Consider the following 20,922-nt stretch of genomic DNA (forward strand, 5'->3'; position numbering starts at 1 on the left):
CATTGGAAGAGTGAAGGATATAATATTGGAAGTAGGTCCTGTACAGAAAGGAATATGACAGTTCATCAAACATATGAATGATGATTGCTCTATATCCTAAATTACATGATGAAAAGGAGAAGGCAGATACTGTTCAAACTGCCCTTAACAGGTTTTTTTTTTTTTTATGAACAAATAAAACATTTTAATTTTCAGGGGGCAGCCCGGGTGGCTCAGTGGTTTAGTGCCACCTTCAGCCCAGGGCCTGATCCTGGAGACCCAGGATCGAGTCCCATGTCGGACTCCCTGCATGGAGACTGCTTCTCCTTCTGCCTGTGTCTCTGCCTCTCTCTCTCTCTCTCTCATGAATAAATAAAAAAAATCTGTAATTTTCAGCATTCCTGATGTTTTATGTTACAAAGTACTAAATAAATATTAGTTTTACTATTTCTTTTCATTTCCCTATCCACTTATAACCAGTAATAATAAATTTTTTAGTATTTTGTTAAATTCTTTAAAGGTCACAGAACAATTGTAATTTTTTCATTGATTACTAAGATTGCTTTGCATGCTTTCAGCTTATATGGTGATTTTTATAGTCCTGCACTGCCATGTAAAGTGAGTGAACAGTAAACTACCTGTTTAAGTCAAAGTTATACATGAAGAATGCTTATTGTAATATCTAGAGAAAACACTAAAAAGAAAGGCACATTAAAATGGTACAGCCAAAAAGCTAATAGCTAAAAAGCATAATTTAGAAAACTCAAAAGGGAAAGTAAAGTTTTCTTTACTTATATCTTTGCTCTTTCCAATGTTCATTCTTCCTTATTGATACCCCAAGATTCCTTCCTTTATCATTTCTTCCTGTTTAAAGAAGGGACTCATGGTTTGTTGCAGATGGGTGAAGACTGAAGTCCAAGTTCCCTAGTTGACCTCCAGTGACATTTGGTGGGGGTGATTCCCTGTTACTGCTGGGTGAGGTGGAAGCAGAGGACCCCTACTATATATGCCTCCACTTATAGCACCCTGGTACCTGTCATTAGTTTTGAGGTCTCTAGTCTGCCTGCCTTTTGTTATATACCTTTTAAAGTCTTATTTTGTTTCTTTTATATGTAATATTAAAGATCTTTAGCTGTACTTAACATAAGAATAGGGAAAAGTATGTCTACTCCATCTTTGTAGATATGGAAATCTTAGAAAATATTTTAATGCAATGTAATGAAAACACACTTATCAAACTTTGTGAGGTGCATCTAAAATAGTACTTAGGCATATATAACTCTAAAAACTTATATTAGGAAATAAAAATGATCTACAAGTGGTGATCTAAATCTCCACCTTAGAAAGCTAGAATAAAGAGGGTAAATTAAATCTAAGTAAAGAGTAAAAGGAAATAAAGATAAAAGCATAACAACTGAACTAGAGAACAAAGCAATAGAAGAATTCATTGAAATCAACAGCTCCTTCTTTGACAACAAGTTCAGCAAAATTGATGAAACCTCCAGCTAGACAATGGATGAAAAAAAGAAAAAAAGACGCAATTTACCAGTACTGTCAGTTCTGCTATAAAACTTGTTTCAAAATGTGATTTTTTTTCAATGCAATTGATACACTAAGGAGCACTTTGAGCATAATGCACTTTCACAGTTATTTGTGTGTCATTTTTCTCATAAGAAACAGTAGGTGAATGCAGAAAATTGCACCTAGCTAAACCCCAAGGTACCTAGGAATACATAAAATGCACATGTGTGTGTACATTTCAAACAGCTACCAAAGCTACCTCATTTCACCACATGTGTGATAAGCCATACCATCCACATCTGGAGTTAAAGGTTTTGGTCCAATTTTAGATAACTCTCACTTCATAATAACCCACCAGCTCAACCCTTCTGATGCCCACTTCCACAAGCAAGCTTCAGATCTTTTCTTAATGTAAAGTGACATATGTGTTATAATATTTATGTATTTTTTTAATTTTTAATTTGTTTAGAGAGAGAATGAATTCATGAGCAGGGAGAGGGGCACAGAGAGAGAAAGAGAGAGAGAGAGAGCATCTCTAGCAGACTCTGGTGCTAAGTGCAGAGTCCAATGCAGGGCTCAATTTCATGACCCTGAAATCATGACCTGAGCTGAAACCAATAGCTGGATGCTTACCCAACTGATCCTCCCAGGTGCCCCTATTTATGTATTTCTTAACTATTTCACAAATATACAACTGCTACTATTTTTAATAAGCTCCTGACATTTTTTGTTATGTTTCACTGACAAAGTTCTTGAATGTTGTACCCCGTCCCTATTCTCCCCCATAAGCCTCATGGATTTTACTATTTAATTTTGCATAGCATAGTGGTTTTTAAGAATATATATGTAGCATTATAGAAAAACTGACTTTACTGGATATTTTACTGAATAATGAAATTTAATGCTTCAGGTAGCACAATCAGACATTATGTGCTTTCTGATATGTTGCAATTATACAGCATCACCTATGAAGACTTCTTACAAACAATCTTGAACCTAAAACTACTCAAGGCTTTAGATCTAACTTCCAGTGTAAAGAAAAACAGAGAACAGAGAATAAAGTTATATGACACCATGAAGAAACAGATAAATGCAAAATGTTTATAGTCACATGATTGTCTTGGTCTGATTAAATTCTTTGGAGAAATCAAGTATAAAATACGTATTTGGTATAACTGGGGTAATTTGTTAGAGAAAGGGTATTATGTGATATTTTGCAGTTATTAATTTTAAGAGCAATAACATTATTGCCATTAAAACACAAAATATCCTTATTTGGGGGATATAGAAGCTTAAGTATTTAGATGTGAGGTGTCCTGATGTTTGTAATTCTTTTAAAATACTTCAGCAATATATATATGTGTGTGTGTGTATATATATATATGGAAATACATATGAAAATATAAAGTAAATACGGCAAAATGTTATGGGCAATTGTTAGACTAATCTTTTTACTTTTTGCACATTTGACACTTTTCATGTCTTAAAATTCTATAATTTTACAAAACTGACATGTAAGAGGAATTAAAATATTTTTCACCTACTCATTTTATAGAAACTTCATGACTTTAGGGATCCCGCTGGATGTCAAGGTTAATATATCTTGCCTGCACCAAGTAGACACAGTCCATTCTCTCATTGCTCTTGTGTCTTCTGTTATAAAAAGTACTCAGCTCAGGCAGCCTGTGCCCATCTTTGGGATTCCTTGCATTCCTTCAGGATATAAGATTCCCATTGTATTCCCTTGTCTGGCCCCACAAGAGAAATACAGCATAACTTTCTCTCTCTTACTTGGATTTTTTTCCTTTGAAAAAAAGGAACAATCAGATCAGAGCGAAATCTGAAAAAGTAAATGGAGTAGTGTTTAATAGTCACCAGGAGAAGAGATAATGTTCTAGAAGTCTGGGATTTAGAATAAAAGTCTTTTATGCCTGTAGCAAAGACTTTAACACTGATGAGCAGATCAAGGGGGAAGGCAGAGCCTGAAGAATGATTCCAAAATGTGTGTGCCTGCATTCTGCTTTCAGGCAAAACCAGGCACAGCTCTTCTCTCTCTTGCAACTCCTTGACATCTAGGAGCTGTTGAATCTGAGCCAGGCCTGAAGGAAATAGATACCTGAGCGTACCAGACACAGGGGAACAGCTCATGTGCATGCCGTTGCAGTGATTATAGAGAAATCTCAGAGATAAAGGGCATGGGGGACAGAGAACCAGAAGAAAAGTTAAAGGTATTTAGGAATGATTACAGGAATTTTTTTTTTGTATTTTTCTCTCTTTTATATTTCATTGGAAGAGGTGATTAACTGTAGTGCATCCAGAAATAGTTTAAGCTAAACATAGCATAGCTGGCAGAGGCTGTTATAAAATAGAACTTGGGTGTGGGAATGATGCTTCTTAGTTGTAATCCTTCCCCTGGGTAAAGCCATGTCAATGCCATGAACTCAAACCAAGGTCAACCTTGAGAATAGAGTGTAAGATCTCATCTCTTTAATTCAGGGGGGAAAAGTTCATTCTTATGGGTATGCAAACTAAGTTAGAGGGCCCTTTTGTTTAATAACCATACCTTTTTAAGAAGTGAAAGAGACTGCTGTTAAGATTTAGTTCAGATTCCTGATTTTATGGTGAGAACTATAGAAATTAATTACCCAGGCTCACATAGCTAGTTAGTGGTAGAGGGTAAAACTATAAATTTAGAGCTCTTCTCACTATAGTATGTTGTTTCTCCCCATTTAGGATTCCCTTTCCACTGGATTATGACTAAACATGAACATAAGTAGAGTGTGATTAGAACTCAGATGAGACTGTATACTGGCCTAATCAAAACCTTGTAAAACTTTGGTTAGGTGCTTGGAAGTGGGGAGAAGACTACAGTTGGAAAGATATAATCTGCAAATTAATCAGTCTCTAGTTAGAGGCAGATATTGCCTTTTAGGTGGTATAATCTCAGGGGATGCTCAGAGAAGATTCCAGGGGTGCATTCAAGAAGGGCATTGAATCTGTGGGTGCCTATGTGGAAGTAGAGAACAAGTATTTCTTGTAGGAGTTATGGAATTAGACCACAAACCAGAAGGAGCCTCGGTGTCCAACGAAAGATGAATGGATAAAGAAGCTGTGGTTTATGTATACAATGGAATATTACTCAGCTATTAGAAATGACAAATACCCACCATTTGCTTCAACGTGGATGGAACTGGAGGGTATTATGCTGAGTGAAGTAAGTCAGTCGGAGAAGGACAAACAGTATATGTTCTCATTCATTTGGGGAATATAAATAATAGTGAAAGGGAATATAAGGGAAGGGAGAAGAAATGTGTGGGAAATATCAGAAAGGGAGACAGAACATAAAGACTGCTAACTCTGGGAAAGGAACTAGGGGTGGTAGAAGGGGAGGAGGGCGGGGGGTGGGAGTGAATGGGTGACGGGCACTGGGGGTTATTCTGTATGTTAGTAAATTGAACACCAATAAAAAATAAATTAAAAAAAAAGGAAATAGGAAATATGGCTCTGGACGCATACTAGAAATATTGGAGGAAATCTGATAAGACTAGAAAAAATATTTCTTCATATTAAAAGAAATCTCTCCAGCCTCTGCCTTACTTCAGTCCATTGTACAGGGGATTCCACAAAACATTTTTTCCCCAATAGAAACTACATAGACAATTCTATCTATTGTCTCTCTCTCCCTCCTTCCCTCTCTCTCTCCCTTCCTCCCTCCCTCCTTCCCTCCCTCCCTACCTGCCTATCTATTTAGCTAGCTAGCTAACTAGCTAGCTAGCTATCTGGTACCGTTTATCTTCCAGGAATAAGTTTCCATCTGCTTGCGCTCATTTTCAAAGTAACATCTCTTCTCCTGGTGTCTACAAAGTAGGATACTAGCTTTCTATATGTCTGTCTATCTATTCTTAAAAAACTTTTATTTAGAAATACTTTTGGATATGCAGAAAGTTTGCAAAAATATCATGAAGAATTTCCAAATATCCTTTACCCAGATTGCCAGCCTGTTAACATTTTACTGATTTGATTTATCTTTCTCTCTTTTGGAATCATTTGAAAGTACAATGAAGATATAATGCCTCTTTATGCCTAAATTCTTCAATGTGTATATCTTGAAACAAGAGTATTCTTTTACATAATCACAGTACTGTTATCAAAACCAGGAAACTAACACTCGTACAGCTATCATCTAATCTATAGATATTCACATTTCATCAGTAGTCACACTAATGCGCTTCTGGCAAAAGGAAAATACAGTTTTCTGGCTTAGGACCAATCTAGTTTCACATGATGCATTTGGTTGTCATATATCTATAGTTTCCTTTAAGTTACTTGGTCTTTTTCATGACCATAGACATGTTTGAAGATTACTGGCCAGTTAATTTGTAGAATGTCTTTCAGGTTTGGTTTATCTGCTGTTTCCCCATGGTTAGATTCAGGTTATACCTTTTGGAAGTATTACCATAGAAATAGTGATGTATTTTTCTCAGTATATCATCTCAAAAGGCAAAAAACCTAAAACAATTATTGCCAAATATAATTATTTTCAAGTTCCATCATCCCTTCCCCATTTGTTCCCATAATTTCTTCCATATCTGTTGGTTTTTACTGCAATAATGAGACTTCTTTCTCCTGTATATAGTTATGTATTTACAAGTATGGTCCTATGGATTCTTACTGTATTCTGTGGGTTAGAATCTGTACTATCAATATTTATTTCAAGGCTGAAATTGTCCCAGATTGAGTCTCTTTAAACTGGCCCCTAATTTTTTTGACATGTCCCCATATTCTTTTTGCACATCTTTACTTTCTGACCCAGCAAGATGTTCCAACTTCATCTTGTACTTTTTTAGCTCCAAGCTTACAATCAGCCACTTCTTTAAAGAAACCCGATTTCTTTCAGTGGAGAATTGTATTCAGAATCTAAGATTTGACTGTTTGTACTGGGAAGTCCCAAATGACACTTTTATAGGCTTTGCTTTTAACATCTCACTTCTAGGGAAGTTGCTGGGCTTTTCTGCTCCATAAGGCTCAGGATCCACTTTCCCCATCTCAGCTCTAGTGCTGTTTATCTTCTAGGAGGAAGCTTCCTTCTGTTTATACTCACTTTCACAGTAACATCTCTTGTCCTGTTGTCTACAAAGTTGGATGAAAGCTCCCCAGAGCTTTTTCAAGAAGGGCTTTTTTTTTTTTTTTTTTTTTTTACAGCCAAGTCCCACAGCAATCATGTATTCTGAACCAAAACCTAAGAAATTGCCAGCTTAAAATGCTTGTGGGTAGAAGGTAGAATGGAGCAAGGTAATTGAAATCAAGGAAGTCCTAGAAATTGTATTCATCAACAAATACAAAAACCTCACTCTTCTTCTTTACATGGGAACACAGACGAGAAGGAACAAAATTGGTAATATAAGTGGAGCTTAACATTTTCAAATACTTCTCATGTACCTATAGCCTGTTACCTTGATCTATGTTTCCCAAACATTTTTCTGAGAAGATTTAGGGAATGCCTCTGCCTCTTATGCCTCTTTAATTCCTGGTAGTAAAACCCATAAGTTTTTCTCTCTTTCTCATCCTGGACATCTCAGAGCTGAATTAGGCCCTTGTCAAAGCATTTGCTCTCCATACAAATTCTGAAATACTCTAAATATCAATCTTCCAAAAAAAGACCAAATACAGTGAGTGATGGTAGACAGAAAAAGTAACTAACATAACAGATATGTTTTATTTTCTCAGTTTTGAAAGTTTTCCCTGGCCAAGTCTGGCATTTTTATTATGTCTTAAAATTGTGCTTTGTTATCATTTCAGTTGAAAGCATATGTCTTTGTTTAACAATTTGTGTTAGTTGATGCTGGTTGTGTATCCTGGAATGTCTTCTTTGAGTGATAGCAGTTTTTATGAATCTCAGAAACTGGCCTTTTCTAATGCAGTGGAAACAGAAGCATAAAGAAGGCTTGTCAGAGCTGACTCCCAGCTCAGGGCTTGGGTTAATTGTAATCATAGCAAGCTATGCATCTTGTGTACTGTGTCCATTGCTGCCTTTAGCCTATATGGTAATTTTGCACAAATTAGAAGGTGCCTCAAAGGTCTCATACTCACAAGTAATTAGTTGGTCACTTCAACTCACAACTCATTAGCCAGAATTAGACACGTGACTTCACCCAACCACAAAGCAGTCAGGAAGTGTTGTCTCATTCACCATGTTCCCAGAAGCAGGGAGAACAGGGGATATTTGGCAATAAGACCAATGACAACTAAATGCTTCACTATTGGTTGTGATTAACCTATAGTTAATAAGCAATATTTTACTTTATTAGTGGTGGGTAAAATAGTAATGTTTCTGACAACATGTAGCCTTAGATTCTATGATATATAGTAGCTTTTATGGATAGTAGTATGAGACTATTATTAGGATTTCTTCCTAGCTCACCATCACAAAGGCATTAAAAAATCCAAGTCTTGGTTCATAAGAACACTCATAGCCAATAAACTAATCCGGAAGCTCACAGAATATCTTTGTGGGAGCTGCTGTACCAAAGCTCTACTGTTTTCATGTGCATAAAAGGAGCTATCCTTGGCCATCCCTGGTGTTCCATTGCTTGTGTTCCATCCTCTCTCTTTGTCCTGGATTCTTTTCCCATTTGTGGGCATTTTATGTGTTGCCTGGGCCCAGAGTGTCTGCCTTTCTGAGTCCTGGTGGTCCTGTGGTTCTTGCCATGATGCTGCTTCCCCTGAGACCCCGGCCACCTTGCCATGTCCACTGGAGTTAACTAGCCCTATTTTAGGCAGGAACTGCTCTGGGGCCAAGGCTTAGGATCTGGGATCTGGGTATGACTGCCTATTACCTTACCCTGAGCCAGTGTAGTGCTTGGAGGTAGCTCCTCCGGCTGTCTGCAACCCAAGCCAGGGCTGGTATCTGAGCCCTAATGCTAGTTTCCCATCTGGCTAGTTCCCAGGAATACTACAACTGGACTGTCCAACCTATTTTGTTCTAGTTGCAAATAATATCCTCCCTAGCCAGCAAAATATCCTGTTCTGGAATACCATGTGGTGACGCTGCAGAGACTGTGGCTATTAATGAGATTTCTCGCAGACTGTTAATGAACTTCTCCAGTGGGAGAGAACCCAGGAGAGAAAGGCTGTTCCATTGCCTGTGAAGCTTTAAACACTCTGCAAGGCTTAGCACTTGCCTTACAAACAAACCACTTACTCTCTCTGCAGCCCCATGGCAAGCATTCCTATTCTTGCATGGTAGACTCCAGCCACACTAAACTGCCTGAAACTTCCCACTTTCCAATATGCCAGGCTCTCTTGTACCTCAGGTCTTGCACCATCTTTTGTTTAGAGACTGTGTTACATCTTGCTCTATCCAGCTGACTTTTTATACATTCTCCAATGTAAGGCCAAAGGCTCCCACTTCTTGACACCATCTCTTACTTCTGTAGCCTTTCCCACCTTCCCTTTCTTCCAAAACCCCACTGAATTTCAACCATACCCATGTCAATCTAATCATTGCAGTTGTATCTGTCTTTTTTGCTGCGAGCTCATTGAAGTCAAGGGCCATGACCTTGCATTTCTGTGTATCTGGTCTGTAGCACAAAACCTGGAACATTAGAAAGCTCAGTAAATGTTAAATGGCTGTGGATCTGTGCTCTTGATGGAGAGAATAGGCATGCACCCTTGAAGGCCCCAACAGGGCCCTCTCAGTGGGAGTAGCAGGTAACCCCAAACCTAAAACTGAACAAATGAGAGCAGGAAGAGGACCATGTTATCTATTTCAGCTTTTCTGAAGCTAGTGAGGAGGGAGGAAAGATGGGGCTCTTTTCAGGTACCATTGTATGCTAAGAAGCACTGAGGCTGATAAGATAAAAGCCTCAGCCTAGAGGAAACACTAGAGGGGCCCATGGTGCAGCCACAACTTCACTCTGGAACAGAGTGGAAATATCCACTGGAAATTTCCGGATATCTGGAAATTTCCCGGACACCTAAGTTTGGGATGCCCAAAGCTGGATTCATCACTACCCCCCCCCCCCCTTCCTGGACTTTCTCCTTGGTAGAGGTCCTACCACACTCCCAGATGCTACCAGAGCCAGGAATCTAGGTATCATTCATGGTGCCTCTCATGACCTTATGTCCCACATTGGGCCTATCACCAACACCTGTCGGTATTTTCACCCAAATGTCTTTGGGGTTCCACTTGCTCTTTTTTTTTAAGATTTTATTTATTAGAGAGAGAGAGAGAGAGAGAGAGAGAGGCAGAGACACAGGCAGAAGGAGAAGCAGGCTCCATGAAGGGAGCCTGACATGGGATTTGATCCCTGGTCTCCAGGATCATGCCCTGGGCTAAAGGTGGCACTAAACCGCTAAGCCACTGGGGCTGCCCTCCACTTGGTTTTAATTGCATCTTCTTATCTCTACTCCATTGGCACTGTCTTAATTCAGGCAACAATCCCTCCCAGACTTCAAATTGATCTTTCTGCCTTTAGTGTTAGCACAATGCTGCTAGGTGCTTCTCTCTCTCTTTTGAAAACTTTGGAAGCTACTTATTGTGGACAGGATAAAATCTTATTTCCTTGGCATGAGATAGTTACCTATTGTGATCTGGCCTCTTCCTCAACATCAAGCTTTATTAGTTCAGATTCTTCAGCTGCACATGGCAGAAAATCCTGATGCAAAGGACTTAAATTGCTGATCTCCTAAGTGGTAGACAGACATCTAAAGTTTGTGCAAGATGACTCATTGGTGTATGAGAAAAAATACCACAACTTCTTAAAAGTAAGAAATCAAAGTTTGCTAATATATTTTTTAAAGATTTTATTTATTTATTCATGAGAGACAGAGAGAGAGAGGCAGAGACACAGGCAGAGGGAGAAGCAGACTCCATGCAGGGAGTGGGATATGGGACTCGATATGGGACTCGATCCTGGGTCTCCAGGCTCACACCCTGGGCTGAAGGCAGGTGCTAAACCACTGAGCCACCCAGGGATCCCCAAAGTTTGCTTATATTTTAAATAAGAATTGACAATAGTTGTTTCACTAAGTCTTTATGATGCACAGTAGCAATGAAATCTCCCATAGATCTAAGAGCCTTAAAGAAGAGAATCCAAACTGAGAAAGAATTGACCAAGTTCAGTCACATGTGCCTGGTTTGGTGAATTTATAGTATCTGCATTTTGGGGTGGATGGTGAGATAGATAATTTTATTTTTAATTTTCTTATTAAAGTATAATTTATAAGACACCATAGGTTAGTTTTGCCTTTGTAGAACTTCTAGACTAATGGAATTAAACAGAATACACTCGTCTGTATTTATCTTTTTTTTTTTTTTTTTACTTACCATAATGCTTTTGGGATTCATGCATGATATCATGGATTGGTATATGCTTGAAAATTTGTTTTCCAAAATGTTTATATTATTTTTTTACTATCACTAGTGGTCTGTGAGAGTTCAGGTAGCTCCATATTTCTCACCAACATTTGGTGTCACTTTATTCATTCTAGTGAGATAATTTTCCATTAGGGTTTACATTTGCATTTCTTTGATGACTAATGATGTTAATTACCTTTCATATGCTTTTTAGCTATCTGTATATCTGCTTTCATGAAGTATCTTTTTAAGTATTTTATCCATTAAAAATTTTTTGATTGACTTTTGTTATTAACTTGTAGGAGTTCTTTATATAAACTACATAGAAGTACTTTAGTAGATATACTTACTATAATTATTTTCTTCTAGAATGTGACTTGCCTTTACATTCTGTTATTAGTGTCATTGGGTAAACAGAAGTTTTTCTTTAATTTTGGTAAAATAGGATTTATATATTTTTTCTTGTGAGGTTAATGCTTTCCATATTCTATCTAAGAAACCTTTCCCTGATTGTGAGGATACTCTCTTATACTTTATTCCAGTATAGAATGAGAGTGAAAAAGGCACATAACCTCTTGGTATTATTATGAAATCAATTTTAAGTTTACAGATTCACTGAAAGGGTGTCAGAGGCCCTTAGTGGTAGCCAGACCATACTCTGAGAACCTATACTCTATATCTTTACTGATTTTTTGAGTCTACCTCTTCTATCAGGGGTATGAACATCTACAACTCTGTCAGATTTTACTCTATACATTTTAAAGCTCTATTATTTTGTGTATCCAAATTTAGTATTTTTATTTTTCCCAATGAATTGGCTCTTTATTTATTTTTTTTAAATTTTTATTTATTTATGATAGTCACACAGAGAGAGCGAGAGAGGCAGAGACACAGGCAGAGGGAGAAGCAGGCTCCATGCACCAGGAGCCTGATGTGGGATTCGATCCCGGGTCTCCAGGATCGCGCCCTGGGCCAAAGGCAGGCGCTAAACCACTGCGCCACCCAGGGATCCCTGAATTGGCTCTTTAAATGTTTATCACGGCCAATACACTTTGTTTTGAGGTCTAATTTGTCTGATATTCAGTCTAGCTTTAAAAAATATATATAAATAATAATTGCATGGTATATCCTTTGTCATCCTTTTAACCTATCTATGGCTTCATATTGTTTTTATTAATCAAAGTATTTATTTATTTATTTATTTCAAGTTTTTATTTAAATTCTAGTTATTTAACATATATGAATTCAGTTCAGGTATAGAATTTAGTGATTCATCACTTACATATAACACCCACTACTTATCAAAACAAGTGCTCTCCCTAATACTCATCACCCATTTAGTCCATTTTTAGCTTTTTAAAAAATACAGAAATAATAGAATTACGAAGTATATCTTTTTTTTACCCTTTTAACTTATCTGTGGCTTCATTTTGAAGTACATTTCTTATAGGTAGCATATAGTTGTTCTTGCCCTCTTTTAACTATGACAATCACTTTAAATTTTTAAATTAGAATGTTTAGTTGATTCACATTTAATGTAATTATTGACATGGTTTGGTTGAAGTCCAATGTCTTGCTATTTGTTTTATTTGTCCTGTTTTTGGTTTACTTTTCTTCCTTTTCTGATTTCCTTTGGATTAGTTGAATATTGTTTTGTGTTTTATTTTATATGCTTAATTAAATTTTAATTATACCTCTTTGTTTTATTTTGTAGTGATTGCTTTAGGGATTAAAGTAGTCATCCCATCTCCTAGTCTACCATGAACTAATGTAATATATTTACCATTTCATACACAATTAAGGATCCTTAATTGCATATTTCCATTTATCTCTTTCTTTCGTGTAATTGAGGTCTTACATTTTACTTTTACATATGTTATAAATCACACACTGCATTGCTTTGGTTTGTACTTTATACATATAATTATGTGAACCTTTTTGACCTTACAGACACAGATTCATCTTCAGGTCAGGAATATTTTCTTCTATGGCTTATTTAATTATGTTTAATGATGGCCTCAACTGCACTTCTGGGACTCTCATATTTCTCAATTTGCCTCAGTATACTAAGCCTTTTACATTTTACCTCATGGCTTTCATCTTTTTGTTTTGTAGCTCAGTTTTTGAAAATATTTCTTCCATTCATCTGCCTTGTGATTTGAATCTCAGCAATGATTTCTTTGTCAATTTATTTATTGCCTGTATCCATCTAACTCATGTATTTCAGTGCTGAGAGCCATCTTTTAATTGTCCTTGAATCTCTATAATAACTAGTCTTCCTGTTCAGTTTGCTATCAGCCTCCTCCAGCAACTCTGTTTCACTAGAGGCTAGTTCAGAATGTTCTACTTGTTCTCTGCCCACTGACTGTTAGGCACCCTAACCTAATATAAAATTGTTATTTGATTTAATAGTTGTCTCACTTAGGCTCAGGTTCAGCTGTTGATGCATTTTAAGTGGGACCATCTCATTAACAAGGGAAAGCTTGGTGGTCTGTTCCTTTGAGCCAATAGCAGAACTTTTCATCCTCTGTGAGATGGCAGCACCAGGAAGAACCTTTGTGTTTCTCAGCCAACTTGGGGTCTCCTACCTTAAGAGTATAGAGAAGAAAGTTTACTTTTTCATCTCCTAAGCATCTCAGGGGCAGGGAGCCCAAACCCACTAATGTGGATCTAGTTGCCCTTCTCTTGGTAGTGTTATTGGAATGAGAGATGGGGGTGCATAAATCTCAGGGATTAAGTTCTACTTCTGTATCCATATATTCTGATCTTTGATCTTAAGGGCTTCAACTTTATTTCTAGGTTCTAACTGGCTCAGGCGGAGGAAGTCCTGTATTCTTATTGAGCTCCATCTTCACCATTAACTGCAGCCATTATAGTACTTATTGCATAATGCAGGAGAAGTAGCTGGGTTGGAATGAAAGGAGTCAGGACATATTCAAGCTACCATTCTTTCTGAATTTTCTACCCTAGAGACTATTGTTAAGCTGAAGAAAACTGACCACAGAGGTCACCAAGGTAACCATTATGTTCTCCATTGAGTGATATGTGAAGCAGTGTGATATAAGGGGGAGACTTTGTAGTCATCCAGCCCTAGTTTGGAATCCCAGCTGTGCTACATACTCATAGTGTGCAAGTTACTTTTGGTTCATTAGCCTCATTTTTCCCTTCTATAAAATAAGAAAGATGAGAATTCTTTTATAGAATTGCTGACTTTAAATGAACTAATCCATGTAAAGCTTCTCTTACATGCAGGTATAGGGGTCTTGTAGGTTCCCTTCCTCCTTTTCCTTATTTTCCAGCTCATAGACATGTCTCACAGCCCAGAACAAGGATACCAAGAGGATTTCAGTTCCAGCCCAAGTTTTCCTGTTTTAACATTTTCCCAGTTGTGTAGCTATGTAACGCTACACATGTTCTTGTAAACAGAAGTTCATTACACCCAGGATGTCCTGAAACAAGAAGACTTGATGTCTTACATAAGAAGTGTGATTTGAAGTAGAGAAAGAATATTTCCCAAAGCCTTGGGGTGAGCTCTGGATATAGCCTGGGTAATGTAACATGTAAAAGATAAACAGAGTCTGGTCAGGGGAAGAGTAAAGGCAAATGAAAGATGAATTGGGATTGGTAAAAGGATAGTGACAAGGATAGGGAAGGAGAGGAGAGGGAATGGAATCAAGGAAAAAAGTGTGGAGCTGTGCTGCCTGCCTTTTGCATATGCCTCACAGCGAGACAGTGTACAGCACCTGCCCCAGATGCATAGCATACACGCAGAAAAGGCTACCAGTTAATGGTAACTTTCCTGTAACCGATAAGCCCATCAGACCAGTAACATGCCCTGCATTCCTGAAGAACCCAAAAAGGCAACCTGCAAACTAACTGGTAATACACTCTACCCAGGGCCTCTTAGAATGGGGGTTGACTATCAGTCTGGCCACTAAACTAAATTTTCCTTTCTAGTGTGCTTGATTATATCTCTTCTGTCCTTCCATGATTTAAAAATGTCCTTGTTTTAAAGTCTAATTTTTCCAATAGATAATTCCTTGCTGTCTACACAATCACCAGTATGATAATGATTACATTAGCAGTATATTGATCACTTACATGTACTATTCATTATTTATAGCACTTAGAAAAGATCGTATTCTCCTATATAATCAGCAGCAGTTGTTCAGTCAGATTAGCTAATCAGTGTAAGTGAATGAAAAGAAGTCAGAATGTAGATAGGAGATGAAAAAGAAGTTGCAAGAGAAGACTGACAATTTGTGTCTTCAGGGAAGTCAGGGTTATTAGGTAAGAAAACCAGCTAGAAGTTCACCACAATTAAGTTTCTTTTACATAATATTTTGCTTAGAGAAGGAAAAATTGAGAGCTGGGGAAAGTCTCTTCTTTAACCATCTTCTGTTTATTAAAATACAAACAGTTCTTCTAGCTAAGAGACTAGTTCTACCAAATTTCAAGTTGTCCAAAATATATTTTGTCTTAAAATCAACTTGTGTACTCCAAATTAATAACCTAACTTTCCACCTTAAGAAACTAGGAAAAAAGAGTGAATTAAAATCAAAGTAAATAGAAAGTAGGAAGTTAAGGATTAGAATAAATATCAACGAAATGAAAAACAAAAAAAAATAGACAAAACCAATGAAAACAAAAGTTGATTCTTTGAGAAAATCAACAAAATTACAATGTCATCTAGACCAGAGCTTCTAAACCAGGTTGATTTTTCTCCACAGGGCATACTTCTCAATATCTGGAGAAATTTTAATTGTTATACCTTGGGTGTATATGCCCATGTGTGCATGCTATTGGCATCTCCTGGGTGGGTAGAGGCCAGAGATGCTGCTAAACATTCTACAGTGCATGACAGCTCTCTTTATGATAGAAATTTGGCCCAAATATCAATAGTGCTGAGGTTGAGAAACCAGGAAAAAAAGTTAAGTCACAAATTACCAAAATCAGGAATCAAAGAGGAAGCATCAGTACCAACTTTACAGAAATTAAAAGGATTACAAAGCCATTCTATAAAAAAAAATTAAAAAAAAAACTTATGCTAACAAATTAGACAATTTAGAAGAGGAAGATTTATAGAAAGACAAAAATTAATGAAACTGACTGAAGAAGAAATAGAAAATCTGGGTAGACCTATTACAAATAATGAATTGGACTAGTAATTGAAAATTTTCCCTTAAAGAAAAGCCTAGGCCCAGATGTCTTTACTTATGAATTCTATAAAATATTCAAAGAAAAAAAATACCAATTCTTCAAAACTTTTCCATAAATTATAAGAGAGAACACTTCCCAAATAATTCCAAAAGGCTAGTATTACCCTAATACCAAAGCCAGAAGAAGACATCACAGGAAAACAATAGACCAATATCCCTCATGAATCTAAATGCAAAAGACCTCAACAAAATGAATCCATCTACATATAAAAATGATTATATACCATGACCAAGTAGTATTTCTTCCAGGAATATAAGGTTGGCTTAATATCTCAAAAGCAATGTAATATCATATTAATTGAATAATATGCGTAAAGGTCAAAGCCCATACAATCATCTCAATAGATGATAGATGATTATAAAAAGCATTTGATAAAATCTAACACCCATTTGTGATAAAAAACTTTCAATAAACTAGAAATAGAAAATGTTCTCAACTTGGTAAAGGAGTCTACAAAAAAATCTATAGCTTGCATCATACTTAATGGTGAGAGATTGACTGCTTTCCCCTCTAACTTGGAAGGGAAACCACATATTTTATGATCCCATTTGTATAAAATGTCCAAAAATGTAGATCTATAGAGACACAAAATGGATTTATGTTTGCCCCTGGTGGAAATGGGGAATGACTGCAAATGGACACAAGGAATCTCGATGGGGTGATGAAAATGTTCCAAATCCGGGTTGTGGTAATGGTTTCATAATTCTGTAAATTTACTAAAATTTAGATATTTGTATAATTAATATGGGTGATTTTATGGTATCTATGTTATATTCAACAAAACTCTTAAGATATCACCATGTGGCTGTGGTGTATGTGCATACATGTGAGTGAGAACAATCATCTGAATTTCTGAGGGCTTGGGCCCTAGTCCTGGCCTGATAACTAATTAGCTGTCTCTCCTTAGAAAAAATATGTTATCACTCCAAATCTCAGTTTCTTTATCCGTAAACTGAAGGGGCAAGGATATTTGATGTCTAAGGCTTCTCCAGTTCTTCTGACATTGTGCACATATGTGTGGTTTCAGGTGAATTGCAGCTCATAGGCCAGGTAAACAAGGAAGAGATAGTAGGCTTCAGAAAAAAAAAAAAAAATGTTTCTCCGCTTTAGAGTGTAGGAAACTATTAGGATGGGATCTGTTGGAGCTCAATTAGGGCTAGGTTACACCTTCACCATGGAGTGAGAACAGAGTAAGTAAGTGACTTGTTCAAGCCAAACCAGCTAGCTACTTAAGCAGCCTGGCCAGGATGAGAATCCATGTCACTAAGTCAATTTCCTTTCCCAAAGAAAAGCTGTCCTTTTATATAGCTTTTTCTAGGAGTTGGGGAAGGGTAATCTTGGAGGATGAGTAGGCAAGAAAGGACTCTTAGGTGCCTGTACATGTGGTTTATATCTTCATGCAGGTAGATGTGAGGCCAGGTCTGAGTCCGGGTCTGAGGATGGTGGGAAGGGTGTTGCTGTATATATGTCCAATATCTTCCTTACACAATGGTTAACACAGACCTCCTTTTTCTACCATCTTTTTCCACTTGTCTCCCTGCCACTGAGTAAAGTCACCGTAAACATTAACTTCCAAGAAAACCTCTATTCGTTATTCAACTGATATTTTATTCCTATAAAAGTCAAACAAAAAAGTAATCATATAAAAGAGTATAAAAAAATAAAAAATAAAAAAATAAAAGTCAGAGTATAGTAAACTCCCTGTAAATTCATGGCCTGATTTCATGGGTCACACCCTGCTTTGTTTCTGGCTGTGAGCATGTGGGCCAGGTTCATTTCTCTCTCTTTCACTGTTTACTGCTTTCCCATTGCTCCTCACCTCCAGGCTAGATCCCAGAGCATGAATTGGGGTGCCAATCTGTGTGCCACCTTGTAGCTGTGTTGTAGGTTAAGTTCCTTAAATTGAGAGAATTTGGAATAAAAACTCTACTACTCATGACTAATGGTAAGAATAGCTGCCATTTACTAAGCATTGGGTGTCAAGCAGAATGTGAAGCCCTCTGTATGCATTAAAGCATCTACTTCTCAAAACAGCCTCATGGGACAGGCACTGTTATCTCCTCTTCCTGGTGAAATAATCCAAAGCTCAGAGAAGTTAAGTAGAGTGTTCAGGATCACATGAAATAAGTGATTGAGACCACCGAATCAGTCTGTTTCTAGAACTGAGCTCTTAATGTAACCAGCACACCATCCTGCCCCTGAATTCTGTCTCACCCCAATCCAGTGTTATCCTTATGTTCAAATTCCTCTTCCATACCACTGTCAACAACCCATCCATCTTAAGCATGGCAAGGAATTCACTACTATCAGGGCATCTATTCTATACTGGGATGGCTTTCTGCTCCTTACACCGTTTATCCTAAACTTCCACACAAACATGTTATGACCACAAGACTGCCTTTCAAAATGAAAACAAACGAAAATCAAACAAAGAATCATGTCCCTTTGCCCCTTGAGTGTCCCTCCCCCTCAATGCTCCCAGTTCTTGATCAGTCTCTAGGTGATATGGTTTTGCCTTTCTCTTCTACCTGGATTTCTCTCTTTTGGACATGACCTAGGTCATCTCTACCCCCTCTTAAAATATGATGTAGAACGTATAGCACAGAAAGAAATAATATCACTTCCTCTCTCCAGTTTCTATGTTTTTCTGCTGCTGCTAAACCTTGCTTAGTTTTTAGTCATCACATTATTTGGTTAATTACTTCAGGAAATCCGTTTTTATCTGTACATAGTTCAAATAAAATAGATTTAGAAGTTACAGTTAAGTACTTGGTTTGAGCTTCAAGAAATACTTGTTAAATGACCTTATGTATTCATTTTATCTAATTTCAGACTAATTGATTTCCTCTATGTCTACTTAAGCTTCCTGATAATTTTATTCCTTGATCTGATAATCCAGATTTGGCCAAAGGTTTTTTTCTGGTCCTTTAAAAAAACTGTCCTTTCCCTTAGGGGAAGAAGAAACAAATAGACTTTCCTTGCTATGGAGTGTCTGGCTGAGCCGTGTGGCTGAGCTGAAGGGGATGAATCTTCTATGCTCATTCCTCTCCTGACTGATTGCCAAGCTGCATATTTGACCCAGGAAAATGTCGAGGAACTCTGCCCACTCCAAGTTTAGCCTTGATCTTGTTGAGCAGTAAGAATGTCTCTGTGTCAATGGCTAAAATTACCTAGTCATGCTATCTACTCCTGGCCTGCATTTTCCATCATCTGTTTATTTGTAGTGGGATCAGATCATCTTCCAAAGTGGGTCAAAACAGATAGATTCAACCCTACCCCCTGTTGAGGCATAATAATTTTCTAAATCTGCCTGGGGATTCAAATTGGTTCTGGATGCTTTCCTGTCACTTGGGTGGAGGGCTTGTCCCTAGCATTAATATTGATGGAAATAGAAATTATTGCTATCTATACAGTTTTTAACTGGCACTTAAAGTTGACTTTTAAAGTTCCACAAAGATTTAAAAAAAGAAGAAGGAAAATGCTTGCCAATTTCTGCAGTTCTTGAAGCACTCAAGCAGTAGGACATCTATGATGCCCTTAAATTGTAGGAACATTTCCCCAGCCAGGCCTCTGCCCTGTAATTCTACCTGAAAGCAACTTAATCTCTGTTTGAAGTTGTTGCCTTCTTCCTAAGGACCTACACAGAATGTGATTCAGTGAGATGAAATCTGAGCTGGGCCTGGCATGCCTGATTTTTAACACATGTCTAAAGCATGTATTTAGCTGTCACGGAGAGATCTAACAGTTTATGGGAGAGGTGCTATGTACAAAGGACCAGCAGTGGGCATTCCCAGCACACACCCACTCAGAACATGTTGTGATCTGAGCTTCCCCTTTCCCCAGAGCCAAACACAACCTATGTAATAAAAAACAACCCCATTTACAAGACACCAGAATGAGCCATAACCATAGTTTTCTTTTGGGGATTCCCTACAAGGATATTGATACATGTAGAAACAAGTAACCATAAGCAAGTTTGCTCACCAAAAGTAGGTTTTTCCTTCTTGGACTAAAATAATGTAAGGGATATTTGATTGTAGTCATTGCCAGAGAATCTGGAACCAACCAAATTTCTTAGCATGGGGATCTCTCATTTGTTGGGCTGTTTCTAGGTTTGGCTCCTAAGACACTTCCTCTTATCACTGTTGAACACCTAATATGCATCCTCTAAACACAGGTCATTGTACTTGACTATCTTTTTCAGTCTTCACAAATACTATGTGAAGTAGGCACTATTAGCCTCTTTTAGAGGTGGCAAAAATGAAGCTCAGAGAAGATAAATCTGCTCCAAAGCCACACAGCTAGTGGGTTGGAGAGCTGACAAGGTAGCAAAGAGGTCAACAGAACCTAAGGCTTTCATCTGTAAAACCTATATTCTATAACCCCTATGCCCTAGTGCCTCTATTGGACCTTCTCAGGCCTGCTTCCTATACTGCCCCACCCATCTGTCATCAAAATTAGGTGTTAAAACTATCCTTAATCATCTACTGCTTCCTCCAGGGAAATGAATTGTTGCCTAGAAATAAATCCTACCATTTTCTCTGAGAAAATGGATAAGCCCTGTGGGTAAGAGATGCTCACCCCAGTCACCAGCCACCCCACCCAGGTTCTAGCCAGCCTTCTAGAGAGCCCCAGCCCCAGCCTACCATCTGACCACAGCAGCATGGAGAGACCCCAAGTGAATGCTGCTCATCTGAGTCCATCAAACCTAGAACCATGAGAAAGAAAACCAAATTATTGTGTTAAACCACAGTGTTGGGAAGTTTATTATACTGCAGAAAATAACCAGAATACTATTATTAGTGAGTTATATTCTCCCTAATTCACTTAATATCTCATACGTA

Source organism: Canis lupus, chromosome 11 (assembly GCF_011100685.1).
Source record: "Canis lupus familiaris isolate Mischka breed German Shepherd chromosome 11, alternate assembly UU_Cfam_GSD_1.0, whole genome shotgun sequence".
Classification (NCBI taxonomy): Eukaryota; Metazoa; Chordata; class Mammalia; order Carnivora; family Canidae; genus Canis; species Canis lupus.